The sequence below is a fragment of the Zootoca vivipara genome, chromosome 1 (genome assembly GCF_963506605.1).
Source record: "Zootoca vivipara chromosome 1, rZooViv1.1, whole genome shotgun sequence".
In the NCBI taxonomy this organism is placed as follows: Eukaryota; Metazoa; Chordata; class Lepidosauria; order Squamata; family Lacertidae; genus Zootoca; species Zootoca vivipara.
The window spans coordinates 89676737-89690716 of NC_083276.1; the positions used below are offsets into that span (position 1 = coordinate 89676737).

Sequence of the window (13980 nt, forward strand, 5' to 3'; positions counted from 1 at the left end):
GCAGGGTATGTAACACTCATCATCTCTGGCCATTGGCCATACCGGCTGTGGCTGATGGCAGTTGGAGTCCAAGTCCTGGAGGGACACAAATTCCCTGAAGGGCAATTTAGGAGCTTTCTAAATATGAACTTTCAGTTTTTCCATATTGAAGAAGATAGTATTTCAGCATTGGCAGTCCTCTTGCTTTTCTCATATTGATCAATTCTTAAGAGGACAGGTTGTAACTCAGTGGAAAAGAAGTTGCAACAAATGTGAGGTTTCTGATACCTACAATTTAATTTAGCAGAAATATGTTTAAGCACAGAGGCCTATGCATGTTCTGTCTGCCCCACACCCTTTCCCCATTTCTCATTCTTTCTCTCTATTTTTTTTCCATTATCCTACTCTTGAAAATGCATTCCACTTAATTCTCCCATTTCAAAACAAAGGGAAGTTTATAATGATGGCTGATTTCCAAAATTTGGATTGCTCTGAAATTTAGCAGTAAACTAACATCAGTTGTTTACATGTTATAAATCTGATTCTCCCAAGCAAGGCTGAGTGGTTTCAGATTTACTTGGATTTCTGAGTGGATTTACTTAGACCCACCCACTCACCCTTTTAAAAAAATATTGTTGTTGCTTCTACTGGAATGCTGTGAGGCATCTCTCAGCTCTGCAAGGATTATCTTGTAGCTGTGGCCTTAGAGCTCTGAGTAATTGAATTTCAGCTCTGAAGTAAAATGAATGTGGAAGACTAAAATGAGATCGCTGCATGAAATTATTTAATCTGTAAGCAATCAAGCCGAACTAATCCATTAATCACTCTTGTGTTTACATGCTTCTATACGTAACTACAAAGGGAAACACTACTGACACCATGTGGGGCTGAAATTAAAGCAGATTAAAGTCAGCAACAACAACATAGAAGGCTGTTTTAAAAAAGGAATAAATGATTACTGCCACCTAATTTTTTGTTTTTATTATGGCACAGATTTATACCATTCATATTTATTATTTCCAATGGCTGTGAATGGCTTCTTACCCCTTTTCTCACTAGAATAGGTAAAGGGACCCCTGACCATTAGGTCCAGTCGTGACCGACTCTGGGGTTGCGCTGCTCATCTCGCGTTATTGGCCGAGGGAGCCGGCATACAGCTTCCAGGTCATGTGGCCAGCATGACAAAGCCGCTTCTGGCGAACCAGAACAGCACACGGAAATGCCGTTTACCTTCCCGCTGTAGTGGTACCTATTTATCTATTTGCACTTTGGCAAGCTTTCGAACTGCTAGGTTGGCAGGAGCTGGGACCGAGCAACGGGAGCTCACCCCGTCGCGGGGATCGAACCGCCGATCTTCTGATCGGCAAGACCTAGGTTTAACCCACGGCGCCACCCGCGTCCCTCTCACTAGAATAGGGTCTCTCAAATATTATACTGAAGCAAAATATACAACACTAGAATTTTACAATTGAAATGCACTTATCTATCTTACTTCTTGATGTTGGGAATCACATTCTCACCTTAACCTGCTATAAATTTTGTTCCAAACAATTGCTCCTGGCAGTATACCTACAACAAGCATTTTATGACCACACTGGGGGCAATATTGACCCAGTGTTTATGAATCTCTGTGCTGCCTTCAAACATTATTCTAGTGAGGACCACTTAGCGGAAAAGGTGCACACAATCAGCCTCACTCACATTTGGATCATTTAGATCAGGGTGGAGAACCCAAGATACCCCAAGGTTATGAACTACAATTTCCATCATCCCTGACCATTGGCCATACAGTATGGAGTTGATGGAAGTTGATGGAAGATGGAAGTCCAACAACACCTGCAGGCTTCCAGGCTCCTCACCCCTGAGTTAGTTCTCATTCCTGGTCATGTAGACAAAGGTTTCTTCAGGAAGCCCCTTCAATAGTACCATTACTAGAAGCTCACCGATCATGTAAGGAGACCTTCTCTTAATGGCTTCGTATTTGAAGCCTCATAGTAACTCAGATTACCTCAATGATTAACACTGAATTTGAGGGTAGGGTATGTGCTCTTTCCTCACTGTCCTATTATCCCAGCTTATTAGGGGAGTGGGGGGAAGAGTTCATGGAAACAGCTGTTTTATTGAAATTATGTTTTTCTGTGCTAGAAGACACAGATGTTCAGTTCCTTCAACTTCTAAAACCAGTGCCTTAATCTTAGGATTCTTGCAGGCTTTAGCAGCCTTCATGCACACTATTATGTGCAAGGACCTCCAATTCCTAGGCTTGCATAGAGAACAAATGTTTGGTGCCAGTTTGTGGGGCCTAGATGGAGTAAGTTTACAAGAGGGGCCTGATTTTTAAAAGCTTGAGAATCAATGTGCATATGATAATCAGGGACAACTTGAAAGTGACAGTGAGCAGCTGATGCTATCAAGAACAAAAATCATAGCACTTGTGCCACAGCTTTGATGATGTTTATGAAACATCTGAAACCTGTATTTTCAACTTCCAGCAGAGGGCCTGCAAGCTCCCTGCTGTCAGCCCGTCCAACAACACACAGCATGCCCAGTTGTCACACCACCTGGTAGTAGTATCCTGTTGTTAACCATAGGGGGTTGGGATGGAGGATCTAAAACAACAACAACAACAACAACAACAACAACAACAACAACACTGCCTACATGGGTTGCCATACATCTGGATTTTCCCAGACATCTAGCCAATTTCCGCCTGGACACTGCTTGCAGCCGGAGTATTCCATATATGTCCAGGTAATTCTAGATGGATGGCAACCCATTAAACTCTGGGATTAGATCACTAATTTCTATTTAGGCTTATGATACCTCAGAAGTGTGTACAGAGCTATTAACTGAAGTTCAGAACATTATTCTATTCCAGGCAAAAACATGCCAGGAGGGTGTAAGGTGTAAGGTTCAGGAGGGTCCTGAGTGCCAAAGAGATGCCTCGAGGGGAACATGTGGCCCACAGGCCTCTGATTTCACACCCCTGGTTTAAATATTTGTATATCTGAAATACACAGTGGCAAATGATATATAACTGGAGAAGGAACTGGCAAACCACTCCAGTATTTTGCCAAGAAAACTCCATGGACATAAAAAAGGAGAAGCTTTGAGAAGAAAGTGAGCGTTTCCAAGGCATGCTCTGGTTCATGGGGTCACGGAGAGTCGAGCACGACTAAGACAACTGAACAACAAACAACAATAATATATACATTTTGAGCCGCAGTGAGATAGGATCAGATGTGCCTCTGTACGCTGAAAAGGCATGAGTGAGGTGGCCGCAGGCCTGCTTTGGATCAGCCGGCCACCCTGCCAACACAACCAGCCCCACCACACTCATGCACTGGTTAAATGTTTGGTAACCAGGAAAAGCATTCGTGCACATGTACATCAGGGTGCACTCAAGTGAGCAAGCATACCCCACAGTGCTGGGTTAAACCCTGTGGAGACCCCTAGGCAGTCAAAATCTTGGCCTCCCCCTTGCAAATTATCTCAAAGCTTTTACTCAGCTACTCGTGAATATTCTACTAGGATCTGGAGTCAGTGGGAACTTATGACACACTCATAGATAGCTTCTTATTTGGATGTTTCTCATGTGCACACTCTAGTGCAATAACACTGAACTAAAAAAAGATTTATTGTAATTTTATTTCAAGATCAAATCAATATTATTTTGATCCGTTGTCACGGGGTCCCTAAAAGGCATGAGGCCCATAGGCCAGTGCCTACTCTGCCTATTTGGTAATCCAGCACTGATACCCCACCCCCATTTATTGTCCTACTTCCCACTGAACCCTGTGTAATATAACAGTTGTTGTTGTTGTTGTTGTTTAGTCGTGTCTGACTCTTCGTGACCCCATGGGCCATAGCACGCCAGGCACTCCTGTCTTCCACTGCCTCCCACAGTTTGGTCAAACTCATGTTCGTAGCTTCGAGAACACTGTCCAAACATCTCGTCCTCTGTTGTCCCCATCTCCTTGTGCCCTCCATCTTTCCCAACATCAGGGTCTTTTCCAAGGATTCTTCTCTTCTCATGAGGTGGCCAAAGTACTGGAGCCTCAGCTTCACGATCTGTCCTTCCAGTGAGCACTCAGGGCTGATTTCCTTCAGAATGGATAGGTTTGATCTTCTTGCAGTCCATGGGACTCTCAAGAGTCTCCTCCAGCACCATAATTCAAAAGCACCAATTCTTCGGTGATCAGCCTTCTTTATGGTCCAGCTCTCACTTCCATACATCACTACTGGGAAAACCATAGCTTTAACTATATGGACCTTTGTTGGCAAGGTGATATCTCTGCTTTTTAAGATGCTGTCTAGGTTTGTCATAGCTTTTCTTCCAAGAAGCAGGCATCTTTTAATTTCGTGACTGCTGTCACCATCTGCAGTGATCATAGAACCCAAGAAAGTAAAATCTCTCACTGCCTCCATTTCTTCCCTTTCTGTTTGCCAGGAGGTGATGGGACCAGTGGCCATGATCTTAGTGGGTTTTTTAAATATAACAATTACAAGTGGCTAATTCCAATAATCACTTTCTAGTCCCTAGTTCCCCATCATGAGGCAGAAACGCTTCTCTCAACCTTTTCCAGAAAAATGTCCACTTTTCTTTGCAACAAGTTCCTTGAAATGTTGCCTAGAGGGCTCTAATAATGAGGAAGCAGCTTTTGTCCAGCTTATTTCCTTCCTAATCCACTTGTGTCTGTGTGCCATAAAGGAAACGAGCCTATGCTGGGCAATTATTTTGGAGAAGAAAACACAGAAACAGCTCTTTGCTCCACTGAGCCCTGTGCTAGGGAGTCCTAAAGAGGTCAGACCTTGACTCAGAGAGGAAGTTTGCTGCAGGCAGATAGATTGGCGGAACAGAAGAGAGCTTGATTGGATGGGGCCAGCTGCAAAGGAACTTCCTGACTCTTGCTCCCTGTCCCCAACTAAAAGTTTTATGCTATTTCTAGCTGTTCCAAAATCCAGTGACAGAAGAAACAAATCACCACAGTGGAAGGAATCTTTAATCACAGCACCCTTACCCAGCAGATGCTGGTAAGCTGATCTGTATGAAGTGGGAGGTCAATGCTATTTGGTGGTTGTGAACTCCAATTCAAGACATGCTGAGATGCTTTCCTTGCCTTGACATTACCCATCACATTGTTATATCTGCTTGTATGTCACAATTGTAAAAAAATCTATCTATCTATCTATCTATCATCTATAAATCCATAAAAATGTAAACCGACCATGTTTGCATGTCTCCATTTTTCACCGAAACCGCTTGACCAATTGCATTGAAATTTTAACACAACATCACATGCGAATACGCGAAGGATCTTATACAGTTTGCTTAGACGGATGTCACACCTGAGGCAGGTAAAAGCCAATTTTAAGGAGCTCCACAAAGCACCATCTATTGGCCAATGACTATAATACATGACTCAGACAGTTCCTTTTCCAAGGGTGGGGGCCAAGGTATGGAGATACAGGGGGAGGGGCCAACACTCCCCGGGGACAACAGAGGGAGGGGTATCCTACCGTCCTCCACTGGGGTACGGGGGCCCTGACTGGGCCACAGCAATGTGTGGTTGGGTCCCGCTAGTACCACATAAAACATTAAGCACTATGCTACACCTGCTACTTCAGATGAACTAGACGGTGGGCAAAATTGGAATTGGGGTTTTCAAGTGTCCAAGGTGATGGATCTGTGCTGCAGTAAGAGCGTTCAAAAGTGCCCACCCTTTTATGTAGGTAGTCAGGTACATATATTAGCAGTATTCAGCTTCAAAGTTATTTGGGGAACTTATCATGCTACTCAGATGCAAGTTATTTTGATCACAGTTAATGTTCCCTGGCAACAGGGATTTCTGTCATGTTATAAAGTCCTGGGTATTACTGTGCAGTAGGAGATAAAAATAATTTGCCAGCATATGAACAAACTCTGATAAGCATAAACTGAACCTTAAAAAAAAAATCATCCCCCTCTCATTGTGTTTAATTCGCCACAGTTCACAGTGTGTTTTAAATGGCTTTCAGGAAGCTTGAGGCCACAATGCTAGAGTCTGCTGAATCAGCATCGGAAACTGGAGTGAGAGGTTGATGTGAGTTTCTACAAAAAAGCATTGCTGGGAAGAAGTGATGGATTTGGGGTAGCGGAATTGCATGAGGTGAATGTCAGCATAGCAAGCTACAGTACTTATATGAATCCCGGAGATGGGGACTTGAATCAACTGGAAAACAGGGATAGGAAATCTGTGGCCTTTTAGATCTCATTGAACTCCAACTCCCAGCACCCCTAACCATTGGCCATGCTGGCTGGAGCTGATGGGATTCGGAGTCCAACATCTGGGAGGGCACCACACTGGTGATTCCTGGCCTTAATGCTTAAAATATTATTGGTCAAATTGTGGGAATTAGACTTTAGTTCCCATTTGCAGAGTATGCAGAGGACAGCCCTGGGTCGTTTGACTCTTTAATTACTTCTCTTTTCCCCTCTTATAAAAACCACACAAGACACTCTCTTTTAAAGTATAAATAGTTTTTCTTAGTGTACGTGCAGTTCCTGCTTAAATATACTATGCAAGTAGGTGATGAGTATTCTATAAACTGCCCTGAGACCTGCGGGTATAGGGTGGTATATAAAATCAATCAATCAATCCCAGACTTCTAAAAACCAGTAAAAAGAGATAGTGGAAAAGATCTGCTGTAAAAATCCTACTCCTACATATGGTTCTCCATTTTTAACCCCATATGGTTAAAAATCCTACTCTCCACAACTTGAGCAGCCTCTTCCCACACATGAAATTTTACTTTTCACTGTGAAGTTTAGGGCCCACTAAAATGATGATTACCTATTCATTATCATGATAAGAGTCCTCTTCCTACAGGAGCAGAAAACCCAAGAGGCAAGGTGAGGCAACTGCCTCAGGCAGCAGAATTCACCAGGTCAGCAGATTGCAGTGTTGATCTTTCTGCTCGCCCCCTTGTTCCTGATGTAGATCTTCCCCCACTGCTTCTTCCATGATGGGGAGGGGAAAGGAGCGGAGGCGCCATTTTTTATACAACTCAAGTGTCAAAAGGTCTTGGGACAGCTCCGTCTTCCTGTGATATAGGATTGTCCCAGTGGCACTTTTTCACCCCACAATCAAAGTGATGTACAATGAAATGCTCCACACAAAAGGGCAGTACGCTTGGCCAGCCAATTTGTACAATCTCGTGCCACCTTTATTTTTGTAAGGGAGGGACGAGGTGGGTAGCTGGGTATACAGAGCAGATTTCCACATCATGTTACTTTAAGTGTTTGACAGCAGGAAAGGGCACTCACATTTTATTTCTACTATGCAGAGTTTACTACGCAACATTTGAACTAAGACTTGGATTGTGTATGCACTATACAGTGGACGCTCGGGTTGCGAACATGATCCGTGCAGGAGGCACGTTCGCAACCCACAGCGTTCGCAACCCGCAGCACTGCGTCTGTGCACGTGCGGGCCAAAATTCGGCACTTCTGCGCAAAGCACGATTTAGTGCTTTTGCGCATGTGTGAGCGCCAAGACCCAGAAGTAACCTGTTCGGGTACTTCCGGGGTTCGGCGCAGTGTGCAACCCGAAAATGCACAACCCAAAGCGTCTGTAACCTGAGGTATGACTGTACACATAGCTTCCCCCAAAGAATCCCAGAACCTTCAACAAACTACAGCTCCCAGGATTCCCAGGGGAAGTCCTGTGCTTTAAATGCATGATATGTTTGCAGACTTTGTGTCAGACTCAGTAAGGGTTTGCCACATGCCCAATTTCTACCTTGCTGAGATCCTGCAGTGCCCCAGGCCACATTCCCATGACTGTTTAACAAACCTTTGAGGCATTTAAACTCCTGTACTATTTGAGCAGGAAAAAAGGGTTTTAAGAAACAAGATTCTTGTTTAAAGAGAATTATGTGCTCCTGAACTGTTTTTATTAATATGAATGTTTCCAGTTGCATGAAAGTCATTTGCTGCTGTTCACAAATCCTCTTTCTACTATAGGAAGAGTGACTTCTCCTCTGGAAAGGAGAGGAGAACTTCATTGAACTTGGTCCTCCTTGTAAGCAAGAACGGTACTTTTGTACATCAAGTGTATGTTTGGGCAGATCACAGTGTGCAAAATAGATTCCCTTCTCAGTGATGTGGCCTCTCCAGCAGGCATGAGCTGCAGAGGTAACTAATGTTTGCTGTCTGTGTGTGGGATTTGTCATTTTCCATGGTTATTCTGGTTTATATTCAATGCTTTGGAATTTTTCTGCACAATAAATGGCTGATTCAGCATGCCCAATGGGTGGTGAGGTGAGTCATACTAATGCCATTTAAGTCAACGTCCCCCAGCTGTAGGAGATGCAGTGTACTTTGGCATTGGCAAGAAAACAACAGTCATTGCTGAGGTAACGGGAGCAAGAGGAAGCAGAACTCAGAGCTCCACCGGATAACCTGTTTACTGAGGATTCATCCTGATTTGCTTGCACAAAGCTGACATGGTGGTTAGAATATGGACTGTCTTGGGTATGTGTTTTGAGTTGTTTACAGTGTGGTTATATGACAATGGACATTCGCCTGCATCCATTCTGATTCGCTTGTGAGGTGTTCACACGTCTTCCCAGTAATATTTATCTCACACTTTTCAGCCCATGACACCGACACTTCCCAAAATGCAAGAAGTCTGTTTTCGAGTTTGTTTTTATTAAAGTGAATTTGTTCCGAGCATCTTTTCTCAACCTTGGGTTCCTAGATGTTGTTGGACTACAAATCCCATTGTGGCCAGTGGTCAGGGATTGTGGAAACTGTAGTTCAAGAACATCTGGGGACCCAAGGATGGGAAAGGCAGAGAGAGAGAGAGAGAAGAGAGAGAGAGAGAGCACAGAGGCAGTCTCAGGCATCCCTTCAACATGCCTATACAGAGCTCCCCTCCCTCTGGCTACCAGCTGCCCCTGCTGAGGCCATCAGAGGAAGAGGAAGCAGCACTCAGGCATGGCCAGTGCTCAGGTTTTATGGGAATGGTAGTCCAACATCTGGGTGGTACTAAGTTGGAGAAAGCTGCTCTAGGAACATAGCTGGGATTTGGGGTGCCCATTGATCAAGCTGCATCAACAGCAGTAACCAAGCGTGATGCTCATAGCTGTCAAGTTCTCCCTTTTTAAAAAGGGAAATTCCATTAGGCTGAATAGGCTTCCTCGCGAGAAAAGGGAAAACTTGACAGCTATGGTGATGCAGTTTAGGAGTTCTCCTCACCCACCCACCCACCCACCCACCCATGGGTATTGAGGTTAGGCAAGGTTTGCATTAGTTGAGGTTAATCTCCATTCACAGCTAACACTGAAGCCACTTTCCATTAAAGCCCCACTTTGAATAGCTAGACAAACCTTGGTAAATGGCTCCCCAAAATGGCACACCAGATCATTTGACTCTGAACAGTTGAGGATGGGGCGGGCAGGGGGAGCTCTTGTTTTCAGTTCAGTGGAGCAAATTGCATCTCTCAGTTTTGTGTTCTTAAGCATGTTCACATACTCAGCAGCTTTTTCTTGGAGACTTTCTCCTATGATCATAATTATCCAGCTTTCTGGGAAAGAGGAAGTCAACACACGATCCAAAGGTTTCAGCAACAAAAGCACGACTCTTGGGGGCAATGACGTACCCTTATGGACTTCCCTTATATTTAAAATTACTTCCAAATTATTGCCTCCAACAAATGTTGAATGACCTCTCTCCTATTTCTATGGCAGATGGAACAATGTGGAGAATGTTTGTGATAAGATCCACTCCCTGATTCTCAAAAACTAACCTTTCGTTATCTCTGCTAGTTTCCTTTAAAAACAAACAACAACCCCCCCACACACACACACCCAGGGTGCATGATGTAATATCCTGTGCCCTCCCCATTCCCTGCCTGTCTTTGAAACTCTTACCGAAAGCCTAGCCATACTAAACAAGTGAACTGCTCTGTTCTGAACATAAGACAATTTAAGTGTGGCTTTTGCCTGTTTCATTCAGTCCTGAAGAATTTGATTCAAGGAATCTGAATTCACCACAGTTCAAAGGAAGGAAGAATCCCAAGCACGGTGAGTACAGCCAACGTAGTATGCTTTGAGTCCATAAGGAAGGAGTTTAGAAATTCAAATGTGTGTTGCAAACATGGAATATTGTCTCAATTGTGAACTCAAGAAGGTTGTTCGGTATGCTGAAAACATCATTTTTAATTAAAACACACACATGTATAGTTCTAAATCTTGGATCCCTTAAGATGTGTTCAGTGCTCTCTCTGTGTGTCTCTGTCTCTCACGGTCTCTGTCTCTCTGGGTTGTTGTTTGCAGGGGGGGGATCCTCGTTGAAAATATCTAGCAAAGTAGACTAGAAGTCAGAAATTTTCACTCAGAAAAGCTCTATCACATATTGGGGGAAAATGAACACAACCTAAGATTGTGCAATATGGCTTTGACACAAATTCAAAAAATCCTCACAAATATCCACAATGTAATTCAGCGTCAGCGCCTAGATTTCGAGACAGCATTCTAAAGAGCTTGTTACACATTTGGTTGCAAGTATTTCAAAAAATTAGTTGGTTCAGTAAAATGGCACGTTTTTCATTTTGTAGGATCAATGAAACCACTAATGCTCAGGACCCAACATTCCCATCTGTGTACTAGACTTTCTTTCATTAGTGCAGTAAACACAGTGGGTTTGATCTAATCTAATTGTGATTGCATCCCAAAGATATCAGCCTGACATGTTAATCATGGCTTAGATTCCATTAATTCCAAAAGGAACTTACAATGCAATCCTAGGCATATTAAATCAGAAGGAAATTCAACTATGTTAAATAGGACTTGCTCCCATGTAAGCATTGTGGTCTTAGTGCAACTAACTATTGCTGCAATCCTATACCCGTTTATCTGAGGGTAAGCCCCATGGAACTCAATGTGACTTATCTCTGAAGAAATATGTACATAACTGCATGATTACTCTGGAACTATCTCTATGTATGTATTGGCTCAATGCTTCTATTCCAGGCATCCCCAAACTGCGGCCCTCCAGATGTTTTGGCCTACAACTCCCATGATCCCTAGCTAACAGGACTAGTGGTCAGGGATGATGGGAATTGTAGTCCAAAACATCTGGAGGGCCAAAGTTTGGGGATGCCTGTTCTATTCTGTGCACACTTATATGGGAGTAAATTCCATTGAACATTGTGGAATTTACTTCCAAGTAACCATGGACAGGATTCTTCTACTTAGGAGTAAAGATGGAGGATATATTTCATTCAGTTCATATTTAAAGCTGAATGTATCAAATCTGCACTTTTTGAAACAATATGTGAACCAAAACACAGCTGTGCTCCTAAAAATTGCACTTATCTGAATTTTGCAATGCAGTTCTCTATCCAGTGTTTGCAAAATTGCACCTATCAGGAGAAATTGTGTATAAAAATGAAGGCATTGGTGAAAATAACATACAAAAAATGCATTATGATAGGAGAAATTGCTTACAAAAATGTGTACATTGGTCAATAAAATGTAAATAAAATGTGTTTATTAGGAGAAAATTACACAAACATGCTGCTGAATTTTCATGAGAATTTTTTAAAATTACAAATTTCTGCAAAATACTGAGAGCTGAATTTAGACTGCCTGCTTTCTCAACAGGAATCTGCTTACACAACAGGATTTCTGGTTTGTCTTCCCCCCCCCATGCTCCCCATGCCCACCCAAACCTGGAGGGTCCCCCAAACCTCTGGAGCAAATTTTGAAGGGACACACAGGGGTGTAAGGGAAGGAGAAGCCCCATTCTATGAGCAGAAACTCTCTCATGCTACATTGGATTTCACCTACTGAAATAAATGGGATGTACATTCCAATGATGGTGCTAAATATCTCCTAGTTTCATTGTACAGCTCCAGCCAAAGGAACTGTGCCAGATGATTTAGTGTGCTGTCTGGTGCTCATAATCATTAGTGGAGTTTCCTATCAGCAGTTGTGTCAACACACTGCTCTTTCTGCTGATTCAGGAACAAACCGTTTCATGCTAAGTGATTAAGGATTCCAATGAGAACATGACTAAAGTGCTCTGATGGGTCCCTCTTCTCACATAGCATCTTTCGTGGAACTGATAAGTCAACTAAGCTTACCAGAGCGAAACAAAACACGTTATTCAAAATGGTTTTCTGTCAGTCTCAACTCATCTTTAAAGCACAGAGGCCGAGTAAATGCCTCAGTTGTGAATTGCTGACACGCCTTGGCACAAGGACAAAAAAGTTCTGGTTTGGGGAGCTGTGTGGAGTGAGGGTGGGTATAATATTGTACTCTAATCTAAGAATAACTAGGTAGCTGCCAGGTTGTATGTGTGGCACATTCTAAGTACATAATTCAACAGACTTAAGTGGGGGGGGGAGAGATGCTGTCAGGGCAGGACTTTGGGGCAGAAGGCGATGACCCCACCCAGCCAGGATGAGCAGAATGGTCCCCAAATGCTGCAGGACTGGCTTACCATAGAAGTGTAAATTTAGAAGGTACATCAAGGGTCATCTAGTCCAACCTCCTGCAATGCAGGAATCACAGCTAAAGAATACCCAAAGGATGGCCATCCAACCTCTGTTTAAAAACCTCCAGCGAAGAAGATTCTACCACTTCCCAAGATGGTTCATTCCACTATAAAATAGCTCTTAACCACCAGGACATTCTTCCCAATGTTTAGTCAGAATCTCCATTCTTGTAACTTGAGTCCATTGGTTTGGGTCCTACCATGTGGAACAGCAGAAAATAGTCTTCCTCCATCTTCCATGTGACAGCCATTCAGATAGTTGAAGATGGCTATCATATCAACTTTCTGTCATCCCTTATCCAGGCTCAACATACCGTACCCGATTCCCTCAACCATTCTTTGCAAGTCCTGGTTTCCAGACCCTTTGTCATCCTTTGCACATCCTTTGTCAATATCCTTCTCAAATTGTGGTGCCCAGAACTGGACTCAGTATTGCAGGTGGGGTTTCACCAAGGCGGAATGGAAAATGCAGAAAGTAATGCAGATAGAAACCACCACCACCACTGTAAGTCCATAGTGTGAAATTACCCAACTGCACCCCTGTGGGGATAGGCTAGTGTGACTGAATGCTGCCCCACAGGAAAAGCAATACAAAGAAAATTGCAAACTAGTACACTGGGGAGAATGCTAGATTGGATCCTTTGTTTGGCGTGTTGGTTTACTGTGTGGAAGGGTTTGTGGGAGGGGTATAGTGAACCCTTTGATTACGTCATGCTGCACCTGCATTTATACTGTAATGTTGCAGTTTTGCCTCCCCAGTGAGAACAAGGAACTATTTTTAGGGTAGCAAATAGATTGTTGTGCTTGGACTAGGTAGCCTACTGCAAATAAAGGCACTTCTGGCACTGTGCATAAAAAGTCAAATACAAGGGAAGGGTGGAGAGAATTTGCTTTTCTGATAGCACATAATACAGTAAGCAATTTTGCTTTCTTCCTGTCACCCTTGGAAAGAACCCGCCTTTCCTGGAAAGAACTCATCAATCTGTTTTACTCATCCTGGATCTTCCTTTAAAAAACACCAAAAACAAAACAAAACCACTTAATGTTGCAGAAACAAGCACTCTTTTCTGTTTTTAAAGAACTTTCTCCACTCATGGCCTATGAAATATTAAATATCTTGCATGACTTATAAGTGGGATAGTAAGCACTCCATAAGGAGAAACTTACCTTGTTGCTGAGTCACCAGATCCAAAGGAAAGCAGTCTCCTGTCCTTTAAATAGTTGCGTATGGATCTTGGCAGATGAAAATGCTATACTTCCTGAAATTCCTTCCCGCCCATGAGAACTCTGACTTTGAATAATACTGTGATTATGATTTAATAGATAGAAGATAGGGTGCAGCAGAATGGGAGAGACAACAACTCCATGGAAAAAGGGGTGGGAAGTCAATAATTTAAAAAAAGATCTCGATGTGGGGTAGGGAGAGAACCCTGTATTTGAGTGTGATTCCTCTTTAA

At 43.1% G+C, this 13980-nt stretch overlaps 1 protein-coding gene across 1 annotated transcript in view; it reads left to right on the forward strand.

Moving 5' to 3' along the window:
* The first annotated feature begins 9878 nt into the window (after positions 1-9878).
* The window catches only part of RALB (RAS like proto-oncogene B), a 31152-nt gene continuing 27050 nt past the window's right edge, over positions 9879-13980 (forward strand). Inside the window, exon 1 of the mRNA XM_035128723.2 lies at positions 9879-10047. The gene's annotated coding sequence lies outside the window, so the exon portion shown is untranslated. The remainder of the gene's footprint in view (positions 10048-13980) is intronic.